The sequence below is a fragment of the Vicia villosa genome, linkage group LG5 (assembly GCF_029867415.1).
Source record: "Vicia villosa cultivar HV-30 ecotype Madison, WI linkage group LG5, Vvil1.0, whole genome shotgun sequence".
NCBI classification, from domain to species: Eukaryota; Viridiplantae; Streptophyta; class Magnoliopsida; order Fabales; family Fabaceae; genus Vicia; species Vicia villosa.
In genome coordinates this window covers 44,641,483-44,654,285 of record NC_081184.1, presented here as the reverse complement: position 1 = coordinate 44,654,285, position 12,803 = coordinate 44,641,483, and positions in this window count along the sequence as shown.

Genomic DNA, 12,803 nt, shown 5'->3' with positions numbered 1-12,803 from the left:
AAAGCTTCTGAGCGCTGATTTGTGCATACTCTTTATATATTTCCTGAAATGGAAATTGCAATGTATTAGAGTACCACATTATCTCACACAAAATTCATATCCTTGTTATCATCAAAACTAAGAATATTGATCAGAACAAATCTTGTTCTAACAATCTCCCCCTTTTTGATGATGATAAAAACATATATAAATGATATGAATTTGCGATCAGAAAGAGCAGACGGCTAAAGACAAATTACACAGCTATAACATAAGCATGTGAATATGTCTCCCCCTGAGATTAACAATCTCCCCCTGAGATGAATAATCTCCCCCTGAAATAAATACTCGAAGAACTTTAATAATAAAAGACTTCCCTGATTATTTCGGTAGAGACGATCACATAAGCTTCTGTCTTCTGATAATTCATAGCTTCTGACTTCTGCTTCCATTGGACAGCTTCAGAACTTGAATTTCTTTAGATCCCTAGAACACTCACAGCTTCTGATTCCTGCTTCCGTTTAGGACAGCTTCAGAACTTGAATTTCTTTGATCTTCAGAACATTCACAGCTTCTGATTCCTGCTTCCATTTAGGACAGCTTCAGAACTTGAATTTCTTTGATCTTCAGAACATTCACAGCTTCTGATTCATGCTTCCTTTTTAGGACAGCTTCAGAACTTGAGTTTTCTGGATCTTAAGAACATTCACAGCTTCTGATTTCTGCTTCCCTCGGATAGCTTCAGAGCTTTGAATTTCTTCTTACATCACTTCATGCTAGATTGTATCAGAACATTGTTGAATGTACCAGAGCATCATCAGAGCATCTCTACATCCTGAAATGTTACAGAACAAAACTAAACGACAAAAGTCAGCATGAATGAGTTAGAACATAAGATGTGTATCAGAACACAAAATATGTATCAGAGCCATATAAGCCATATAGAATATATCAGATCCAATAGACAATGTATCAGAGCAAATAGACAATGATTTGGATCATATTCTATTATCAGAGTTTTTGATCATTCTTCCTTCTTGCTTCTGATTTTGAAGCTTCCTAGCACTCAGCTTGCTTCAAGAATCCAAGAGCTTGATTCATTTTGTTGCTTCTTATATTGATCTTGAATCTTTGATTCCTGCAACAACACAACTTAAAAACATAGAACTTTGCAAGTTCTGTTAGTATAGCAACTGATTAAATCAAATCATTTATCACATATTTCTCCCCCTTTTTGTCATATCATCAAAAAACAGAAAGGATTCAGATACAAACAAAAAGAAACACGCGGAGGAAAAAGGATGATTTCATTGAAGTTCAAACAACAGGTACAGAAGTACACGAAGAGAAGGAAGACAAGATGCACAAAAACAGATGCAGCAAAAACAAAAAAGGCAAAAAACAGCATAGACTCAATCTAAGACGGCCCTAGCCTTGACAGGATCTTAGCCAGCATCTCTTGAACCACATTGTTGTATCCCTCTTGCCTCTCCATGAAAGCTCTAAACTCAGCATTGGCTGAGCTTTGCTCATCCTGTTTCTTCTGAATATCTTCCAGAGTCCTTGCAAGACGAGAAGATTCATCAGAAGAAGCTTCACCGCTTCTAACCACAGGAATAGCATTGTGATCTGTAGCTTCCATAGATAGATCATTTGCAGGGATTTCCTCAACAGGAACAGATTCAGCAACATGATCTTCTACATCTGCTTCTTGCATAGAAGCATCTCCATATTCTGCAGCAGGAATTTCCGAATCTCCATTCTCAAGTGCCTGAAGAATGGCAGCAAGATTCCTGGGAGCAGAAGGACCTTCAACTTCAGGTGGGTCAACAACTTCTGGAATGACCAAGCTTGGGTCTTTCTCAGAAGGGTTTTCCCTCAGAAAGTCAAAGAGGGTTTTGAAATCCCCGAGCAGAACTGGATAATCAGGAATCCAGATAACAATATCCCTGCATGGATTAGCTTCTAATGCAGCAGCCAGCCTTGCTTGTTCCAATTCATCCAAAAAGGGCTTTTCTTCCAAGGTATGTCTTCCTCTGAGACGGGCAAACCAGAAGTCTTCATAGCTTCTCAGAATTCCACGAGGCCGTGGAGCAGCTTCTACACAGGCTTCCTGAAGTTCTATAAATAGAGCATCTGATTCTCTGCGTAAGATCCTCCAGAACTTCCTCATAGCGACGCCATTCAGGCCAGAACTTTCAGCAATTCTGATGGTGTCAAAGATACTTCTGAGATTCCTCTTTACTTTTTCAAAGATTACACCAATAGGATAGACAGGGTGGGATTTTATTTTGGTTTTTGAAAAGGCAGGATTGGGGATGAAATAAGGTTGAGGTTCTCTATCCAATCTATAAGAAGATTCTGCTTCAGTATCAGAATCTAACATTACCACTTCACCTTCAGGACGAGGCTTGGGAGTGTAGTTGCAATCACGGAGTAGCTGTTCAAGTGATGCAGAGGTTGGAAGATCAGAACCACTATGATTGTTTTGAGGGGTGGAAGGAATGGGTTAAAAGTTGGCATGGGGAGGAGGTTGAGAGATGGAGATATTTGTGTGAGGTGGAAAGAGAGTTTGAAGGGGTGGTATATCCAGAACAGGATTGATGGTGGGTGGAGGAGAAGGAATGGTTACAGGGGAAGATAGAGGTGTAAGAACATGGACAGTTATAGGTGATTCTGATGTGTCTTTTTCTGGTTCAGGGATAGGGGCAACCGCTATTGGTGCAACTTCTGAAATACCAGCAGGAGTAGAATCAGGTTCAGAAATACATATACCTTTGGATGCTTTCTGAAGGGCTTTGACCACAGCCTCAGTCTTCTTCTGCTTCTTACTCTTCGGCTCTTCAACAATTTTTGTTTTGCCACTAGAGATCTCTTTCCTTCTGACGCTTGCCAGAACTTCCTGTTGATTCACAGCCTCTTGAACAACATTTTCTTCATCAGATTCTTGAAGAATCAACTTCCTTTTTCTGGTTTTCTTCTTCTCAACAACTTCAACAATCTCAGCATTGTTATTTGACTTCTTCTTCTTTTTCTCAGCTTCCTTCTTATTTTTCTCAAAATCAACAGAGATAGCCTTAACAACCTTTGCAATGACTTCTTCTGGGACCACTTCTTTCTCAGTGGTAGCAGCAGGATGATCAAACTTTCTTTTGGTCCTTTCTTCCTTCTTGCGATTCACTATAATTGGAGCACCTTTCTCTTGATCTTTAAGACTTTTATCCTCTTTTTGTGACTTCAGATACCTAGTTCTGACTTCTGGTACCTCACTATTGAAGAGGGTTTTAAATTCAGCTAGAACTAGTTCTCTTCTGATTCTTGTTCCAGCAAGAGGTTGAGGAGTCTTACTGATAGCCTTAATCACTTTCATCTTCTTTAAAGTGAAGGCATTCAGACAGGCCCCAGTTGTGACAGCAAGGTTCTTGATAGTGCCTTCAGTTTCCAGTTGCTCAACAATCTTGGAATGAACCAGAAGATTGGTGATAATTCTGCCAAACGGAATGGTGGTACAATTTTTCTCTCTGAAGGCATTTCTGGACTCCTTCACGGCCTTCCACATATGGTTGAAGATAATGTAAATAGCATCAACCTTCTTCTTAGTGGCAATGCAATACAGAATGTATTTTTGCTCATTGTTGATGAAGTCAGAAGCATGTGTCCCTTTCCTGTGATAGAAACACCCAAGAAGAATCTTGGTCCAGATTTTGTAGAGATCTCTCAAATCCTTGACATTCTTTGTTTCATTTATGTCTGGGTAGAGAGTAGACAGAACATCTTCCCAATTTACCCTTTTATCGATTTCAAAAGCTCCTTCAGCGTTTCTCAGATCAAACATCACCCTTAGGATGTTCTCAGTCACTACCACAAACTTTCCATGGACGAAGGACAAGATTGACTTAGGGGCGTCAACTGCATGTACCCAGAATTCCTTGACAAGATCTGGGTAGACTGGTCCATAGAACTCAGCAAACAACGAAGTCCATCCTTGAAAAATTATATCATCTTTGAGATGAAATTCGTTTTCTTCAATGTTATCAAAATCAACCATGAGTTCACATAGAACTTCTAATTTATCCTTAGGAATGGAGCATGCAACAACTGGAGTGAGTTCCTGATTAACTTCATCTTGAATATGGAGAAGAGTAGATGAACCAACATTTTGAGATGAAGAAGCAGCCATTGAAACAGAATGATCAGCTAGGAAGAACAAAATTCTGGGTTTTCGGTTAGGGTTTTAGAAACGATTAAGAAGATTTCAAAAGAAAGTATGCAAGAAGAAAGAGAGACTCGGAGCGAAAAAGATATATGAGATGATTTGAAAAGAATATATAGAGACGGATTTAAAAAAAAATGCAATGAGATTAGAAAATGAACAGTTACAGAAATAAGAGAAATCAATTTTCATTTATTGATAAGTGACGTTAGGTGAGAGAACGTGGTAAATGAAATGATTTAACACAGTTACCTAGGTCGGCGTTTTTTCAACTGCACGCTTTGTATAAATCGTACAGACACGTGTTCACCATCAGATAATGGATGACAGTTGTAAATTACGAATAGACTTTACGCCTTTTGATTCTGATCACTGCTTCTGATTGTCATTCTTAAGAAATGATCTGGTTCTGATAGGATCATCTTTCTTCCCAAGAATCACATCTTCTGAATGAGCTGAAGCAAGTCTAGGTGATCTTCTGACTGTAGGTTCTTCAGAGATTCTCAGATTCTCTAAAGATGCAGCAGCTTGATCTTCTGATTCATTGCTTCTGAGACTGCCAGCTTCTGCAGCTTTGCTTCTTGGTTCTACTGCTTCTGATATATCAATATCAAAATCTGCAAAATTCTCAAACTGCTTTGGTTTTTCAAGACCAAGCTTATCATCAAACCTGATATTGATTGATTCTTCTACAATCAATGTTTCAGTATTGTATACTCTGTAGCCTTTAGAGCGTTCAGAATATCCAAGAAGGAAACACTTTTGTGCTTTAGAATCAAACTTACCAAGATGATCTTTAGTATTCAGAATAAAACATACACATCCAAAAGGATGGAAATATGAAATGTTGGGCTTTCTGTTCTTCCACAATTCATAAGGAGTCTTATTTAGAATAGGTCTGATAGAGATTCTATTCTGAATATAGCATGCAGTGTTAATTGCTTCTGCCCAGAAATGCTTAGCCATATTGGTTTCATTGATCATGGTTCTGGCCATTTCTTGTAGAGTCCTATTCTTTCGCTCTACAAATCCATTTTGCTGTGGAGTTCTGGGGCAAGAGAAATCATGGGCAATACCATTTTCTTTGAAGAACTCCTCAAAGAATCTGTTCTCAAATTCGCCACCATGATCACTTCTGACCTTTATGATTTTACACTCTTTCTCAGATTGAATCTGAGTGCAGAATTCAAAGAACACTGAATGAGACTCATCCTTGTGTTTCAAGAACTTTGCCCACGTCCAGCGGCTATAATCATCAACGATGACTAATCCATATTTCTTCCCTCTGACAGATGCTGTTTTGACTGGGCCAAACAGATCAATGTGCAAGAGTTCTAACGGCCTTGAGGTAGAAACAACATTCTTAGACTTGAATGCAGGTCTAGAGAACTTGCCCTTCTGACATGCTTCACAAAGAGCATCTGATTTGTATTTCAGATTTGGGAGTCCTCTGACCAGATTTAGTTTGTTAATCTGAGAAATATTTCTCAAACTAGCATGTCCTAATCTTCTGTACCAGACCCATTTCTCTTCAGAAACAGACATAAGACAAGTCACCTTCTGCTTCTCAAGATCAGAAAGATCAATCTTATAAATGATGTTCTTCCTCTTGCCTGTAAATAGGATTGAGCCATCCTTCTGACTTAGAGCCTTGCAAGACTTTTGATTAAAGATTATATCATAACCATTGTCACTTAATTGACTTATGGACAATAAGTTATGCGTTAATCCTTCTACAAGAAGTACATTAGTTATGGAAGGAGAGTTACCACGACTAATGGTTCCAGAGCCAATGATTTTGCCCTTCTGATCTCCTCCAAACTTGACTTCTCCACCTGGTTTAAGCACCAGGTCTTTGAATGTAGACCTTCTTCCCGTCATGTGTCGCGAGCACCCAGAGTCCAGGTACCATGACATTTTGCTTTCTGTCTTCTTTGCCGCCAAGGATATCTGCAACAGAAATTATCTTCTCCTTAGGTACCCACAATTTCTTGGGTCCTTTCTGAAGGATAGAAAAACACTTAGAAAGGGGGGGTTTGAATAAGTGTAGCTTTAAAAACTTAGACAGATAAAAATAAATTGCACAGTTATTTTTATCCTGGTTCGTTGTTAACTAAACTACTCCAGTCCACCCCCGCAGAGATGATTTACCTCAACTGAGGATTTAATCCACTAATCGCACGGATTACAATGGTTTTCCACTTATTCAGCAACTAAGTCTTCCAGAGTCTTCTGATCACACACTGATCACTCCAGGAACAACTGCTTAGATACCCTCTAAGACTTTTCTAGAGTATACTGATCCACACGATCACTCTAGTTACAACCTGCTTAGATAACCTCTAAGACTTCCTAGAGTATTCTGATCCACACGATCACTCTAGTTCCTTACAACTTAATGTAATCAATTCTAAGAGTATTACAAATTGCTTCTAAAAAGCTATAATCACAAACTGTGATATTTCTCTTAATCGTTTAAGCTTAATCTCACTAATATATTACAACAGCAATATAGTGAGCTTTGATGAAGATGAAGATTCTGAGTTTTGATTTGAACAGCGTTTCAGCAAGTTTGATATGAGTTGTTTTGGTGCAGAATCGTTGTAACACCCATATATAATTACATGCATCAAATCATATAAATATACATGAATCCAAGTATTTGGTACTGAAATACCAATAAGTTCCTAGTCAACACATTATACATATTAATGCCCAAATACAAAAATTCTACACAATGGCATAATACATACAAGATGTTCAAAATAAAATACTAAGAACTAGATCAAACAATGATCTCAAAAGGACTCCACAACGGAAGCTTCGCCATACCAAAAGAACATAAGGAATAAGGGATTAATTGCTTTCTCCTTACCCTTCGCGGAACCTGTAGTACCTGAAATCAATATATAATGGGGTGAGATATAAAATCTCAGTGAGTTCCCTATCCTATGGATCCTCTCGGCTTTACAAGGTTCTAGCCTATCACTCTCAAATCAAGACAAGGAACTAGACCTTGAGTTCACACACTAACATTATATGGAATCATACTTAGAGTTCAACAACTCAACACAAGATTATTAATCGGAAACCAATACCAAGGCATCCCCATATTCCCGTCCCCTTCTACGTCTAGGAGGTGGCACGAGTCATGAATCCTTTGGAAAAATCTTGACATACGAAATGGATTCGGACTCATGAGCCTTTCCCCATGAATCGTCACTTCACATGGCCCGTACACCATCACAAGTCTCTACCCGTAGGTTCCATTCGTACACAAAAGCGGGAATCAAACCTGCCAAGATTATGTGCCCTTCCGCACGGTGAATGCCTGTTAGCATTCAAAGGAAAAATAAAGAAATAAAGAAAATACTACGGTTCCGATTAATACATCAACAATGGTGATCGCTTCCGCAAACCACTAGGCCTGTTAGCCTTTCATACTTTGGTGACCGCTCACGCAAATCACTAGGCCTGTTAGCCTTTCCTCATAAGATTCCAAACACGTATGTTCCATATAATGTCTCATCCTAGGTTTCTTTGTTAAGCTACACAACCTAACAATTCCTAGTTTTCCTCACTTATCCTTTATTCACATAATAATGAAGTTATTCAACCCTCTTGATATAAACATATATAACAAGGTATACTAATCCACCTGCAATAGAACTCAATAACAATTATAGAGTACACAAGCATCATACCAAAAGCATAACGTTCTCAAGAATTCGAACGAAAACCAACCCAAGAAATCAAGAAATTCCCGACTCTCGATTAAATAATTCTCCCTTTGTTCCCAAAACCTACACTACTAGAAAGTACACGCTTCTAGCTTCCTATCACTTCGAACGGTGATTAAAACAGAGTTATGGTTCAAAAGTTACGATCGAAACAGTTTATCTCATGAAACTAAAGAATTGGCTAAGTAACCTTCAGTTCGCGCCGCGCAACAGCTAGGTCGCGCCGCGAACCTCAGGCAGTGGCAAACCTCACAACATTCTTATAGTGTTCGCGTCGCGTACCCTTGTACGCGCCGCGTACTGATGACAGAACCAAGACCCCTAAAAACCTGCATAGCTCGCGCCGCGTAGCCCCGTTCGCGCCGCGAAGCGCGCGAAAAATCAGAATTCCAGATCTGTTTCTTGCTTTTCCCATGGTTTAATCCAACCATCTCCATACTTAAACCTGTTCCAGAATCATACTAAAGCATAGAACAACTTATACATGGTACACTTGGAATATACAACACTAAATCATGAACATTTATGGTTTGATTCAAAACCTAGGTTTTTCTATAGAAACCCCAAAAAGCATAACTTATGATTTCCATCCATAATCAAAAGCTATAAGTTTCTAACTAGAACCCACCTCGATTATGAGTCGTTGATGTCGAAGATGAGTCGATTCGGCGGAGAATTGATGAAGATCCAAGCTTTTTCCTCTTTCTCCTCTTGCTCTTCCTTCTCTCTACTTCTTCTCTCTAACTTGCCTTTGAAGAAGAATAATGAAGGAGAAAGCAAAGTGAAGGATATAAGAAAAATATCTTAAGTTAGCACTACTAACTCATATGTCCAAAAGTATCTCTAATACACCAATTAATAAAACCTCAGTGTCAGCTAATAACATTAGAGCATTTAATTTAATACGGGGTATTACATCCTCCCCCCCTTAAATAGAAATTCGTCCTCGAATTTAAGAATTACCTGAATAGATGAGGGTAAGCATCCCGCATTTCCGATTCAAGCTCCCACATAGCATCACCCGGATGTGTTGCTTCCCACTGAACCTTAACAAGAGGAATTTCCTTATTTCGTAACACTTTAGTCTCTCTTCCCACGATACTGCTCGGTAAAGATTCAAAAGTCAAATCTGATTCTAACTCAACTGCATCTGTTAACATTGGCTAAAAGGGATCGGGAATAAACTTCCGAAGTTGAGACACGTGAAAAACATCATGCATTTCCGATAGAGAAGGTGGTAAAGCTAAACGATAAGCTACTTCACCAATCCTTTCTAGAATCTCATACGGTCCCACGTATCTCAGACTTAACCTTCTCGACTTAAACGGTCCCAAAACTCTACCATTACCAACTCCTGATCAACACAACGGTGTTCTGCATTTTCTCTCATACAATACTTCATAAGGTGTCATACCAACATCGCGTGATAACTATTATTATACGCAATTCAACAAATGGCAAAAGCTCTTTCCAATTTCCTCTACTTTCAAGCACACACGCTCTAACATATCCCCTAAGGTTTATATCGCTTATTCCGTTTGACTGTCTGCTTGAGGGTGATTCGACGTGCTCAACACCATTCAGATCCCGTGACTTGTTGAAAAGCTCTCCAAACTCGATGTAACTTTGGACCTCTATCCGACACTATACCAGAGGGTACACCATGTAACTTCACCGTTTCTGCAATAAATAACCGTGCAAGATGACTTGTCTTGTAAGTAGTCTTCACGGTTAAGAAATGTGCAGATTTCGTCAACCGATCTACAATCACCCAAATAGAATCATATCCACCTTGAGTACGAGGTAAACTAACTGCAAAATCCATTGAAATACTATCCCACTTCCATATTGGAATCTCTAGTGGTCGTAACAATCCACATGTTCTTTGATGTTCTATCTTTACTTGTTGGCATACGGTACACTCCGATACGTACACCGCGACATCTCTTTTCATTCCGGACCACCAATAATCTCCTTTCAAATCTTGATAAGAACCCGGATGTATAGTGAAAGCACCCTTGTGAGCTTCATCCAAAATCCTTCCTTTCAATAGCGCATCGTCCAGAACACAAATCCTCTGATTAAACATAATCACCCCATCTGTAGTTCGAGTAAATCCTGGTTGAACCAACACCTCTTGTAACTTAGTATCAGACGCTTATGCTCGTTGGATGTCGTTTCTCAAAATAGAATTAACATTCAAGTTTCCCATCAATACTCCATTTTGGGTCCAAACAATTGAAGATTGAGATCTCGAAATTTCTCCAATAATGCACACTCTAACATCATCGATTCGGCCCTCTTTAACACCTTCCGACTCAAAGCATCCGCCACTTTATTTGCTTTGCCTGGATGATACTTCAAGTCAAAATCATAATCCTTTAAGTATTCCATCCACCGCCTCTGACGCATATTCAACTCCTTCTGGTCGAATAGGTACTTAAACTCTTGTGGTCGCTGAACATTTCAAAATGAACTCCATTCAAGTAATGACGTCACACCTTCAGGGTAAAAAAAAAACAACCGCAGCCAAATCTAAATCATGAGTTGGATAATTCTCCTCGCGGAACTTTAACTGTCGAGATGTGTATGCTACCACCTGGCCCTCCTGCATCAATACACCTCCTAACCCTTTCTTGGAAGCATCGCAAAATACTTCATAGGACTTATTTGGATCAGGAGCGATCAAAACAGGAGCAGTCGCTAATCTTTTCTTCAAACTCATGAAGCTTTGTTCACACCCTGAATCCCAATCATAAGGACACTCCTTTCTGGTAGTCTAATCATCGGTAGAGCCAATTGAGAAAACCCTTTTATAACCCTTCTGTAGTAGCTGGCTACACCCAAGAAACTTCGGACTTCTGAGGCATCATTCGATCTCTCCCAAATAATTTACCGCTTCAATTCCGACGGATCCCCCGCCACACCTCCTTGAGATATGACATGACCAAGAAATCTTACCTCCGTCATCCAAAACTCACACTTGCTTAACTTACCAAACAATTGATTCTAGCAATACCGACAGAGCAATTCTCAGGTGTTCTTCGTGCTCTTGTGGAGTACGAGAATAAATAAGAATGTCATCGATAAAGACTACCACAAATTGATCTAAGTAAGGCTGGAATATCCGATTCGTAAAATCCATGAAAACAGCTGGAGCATTCGTAACACCGAAAGGCATCACCAAGAATTCGTAATGACCATAACGGGTTCTAAATGCAGTCTTTGGTACATCTGAGCTCTTCACACGGATTTGGTGATAACCTGACCGCAAATCAATCTTCGAGAACACACAGGCTCCTTTCAATTGATCTAACAAGTCGTTTATCCTAGGCAAAGGGTATTTATTCTTGATGGTGGCATTATTCAACTGACGGTAATCAATACATAACCTCATCCCACCATCCTTCTACTTTACTAACAACACCGGAGCTCCCCACGGTGAGACACTAGGTCGCACGAAGTGTTTATCCTTCCGTTCCTCCAATTCTCTCTATCCAAGTGGTGCCATCCGATACAAAGAAACGGATATAGGAGTCGTTCTCGGTATCAGGTCAATAGAGAATTCCACTTCCCTTTCCGGAGGGACGTCTGGAAAAACCCTAAAAACAGCAATTTGTGAAACTCTAACTTGTCACCCGTCTCCTTAGTAAGAACCAACAGAACAGACTTCTCTTCTCAAACAAGAATTTAATCATGCCTACCGTACCTTCCAGTATAGTAATTAAAACATCTTTCGGAGTAACTTCTTCAGATGGAATAATGATCAACTTCTCTTCACACCCAATGAATACTAAAAATAGCAGAAGACCTATCCATTCCAAAACAACATCTACTTTCTTAAGTGGTAAACAATTCAGGTCAATCTAGAAGTTTCCTACCACCCACAGATAACACACAATTCTCATACACCAACGGTGTCTCGACTATCTCATCCAAGGCATACATTCGACCAGTACTTCTTCCTTACATTGATTCCTATTCTGAGGTCCATTCCTCACCACATGCCTTTCTTGTCAAAATAAAACATTTCACCCTTTTTAAGGTTACGCCTTCCAAGGTGATTCTTACCACAACCACGACACACCGGAGGTGCACTAAACCGAGAACCTTACACTTGTTTCCCTTAGAAAACTTGTGACCTAGGCCGAAACTGTTAGCTTGGCCTTCCTTTCTCATTCTGATTCTTCTTCAAATTTTCCTCAGCTTGAACTTTCTTCAAACTGGTCTCAGCCACATAACATTGTCACAACAACTCCGTATAGGTAGTGAACTCCCTCTAGGACACACTATGCGAAAATATCAGCCCCTAAACCAAACAGAAACTGGTCTACCTTCTAACTCTCATCAGGAGCATACCCGGCCTGTCTAGAATAAGCAGCCAGAATTCCAAACTTCTCTGCATAAGTAGCTACCGACATATTCTCCTGCCTTAACTATTGGAACTCCGATTCCTTTTTAGTCCTCAGGGAACTAGGAAAATATTTCTCCATAAAAGTGGTCTTGAAATTAACCCACTCCTTAGGTACCTCTTGAATAGTCATCAACGCAGAAGCACTCTTCCACCATCTCATCGCTGGACCTTTTAGCGAATGAGAAGCAACACCACCTTGCCCTCATCACTACAATGCACGATCTCCAAGATTCCTTCCACATTGGCCACCCACTCGTGTGCCTTAATAGGATCTAATCCGCCATGAAATTCCGGAGGATTCATGCGAATGAAATCCTTATAAGTCGCACCTGCAGCTTCGGGTACAACCACTGGAACATATGACCGCCATTCCTCTGTTGCATCATCTGCAGCATGAACTGATTCTGCTGCTGTTGCATGAACTGGGGCCACGGAAATTCTCGCCGCCATACGGTTG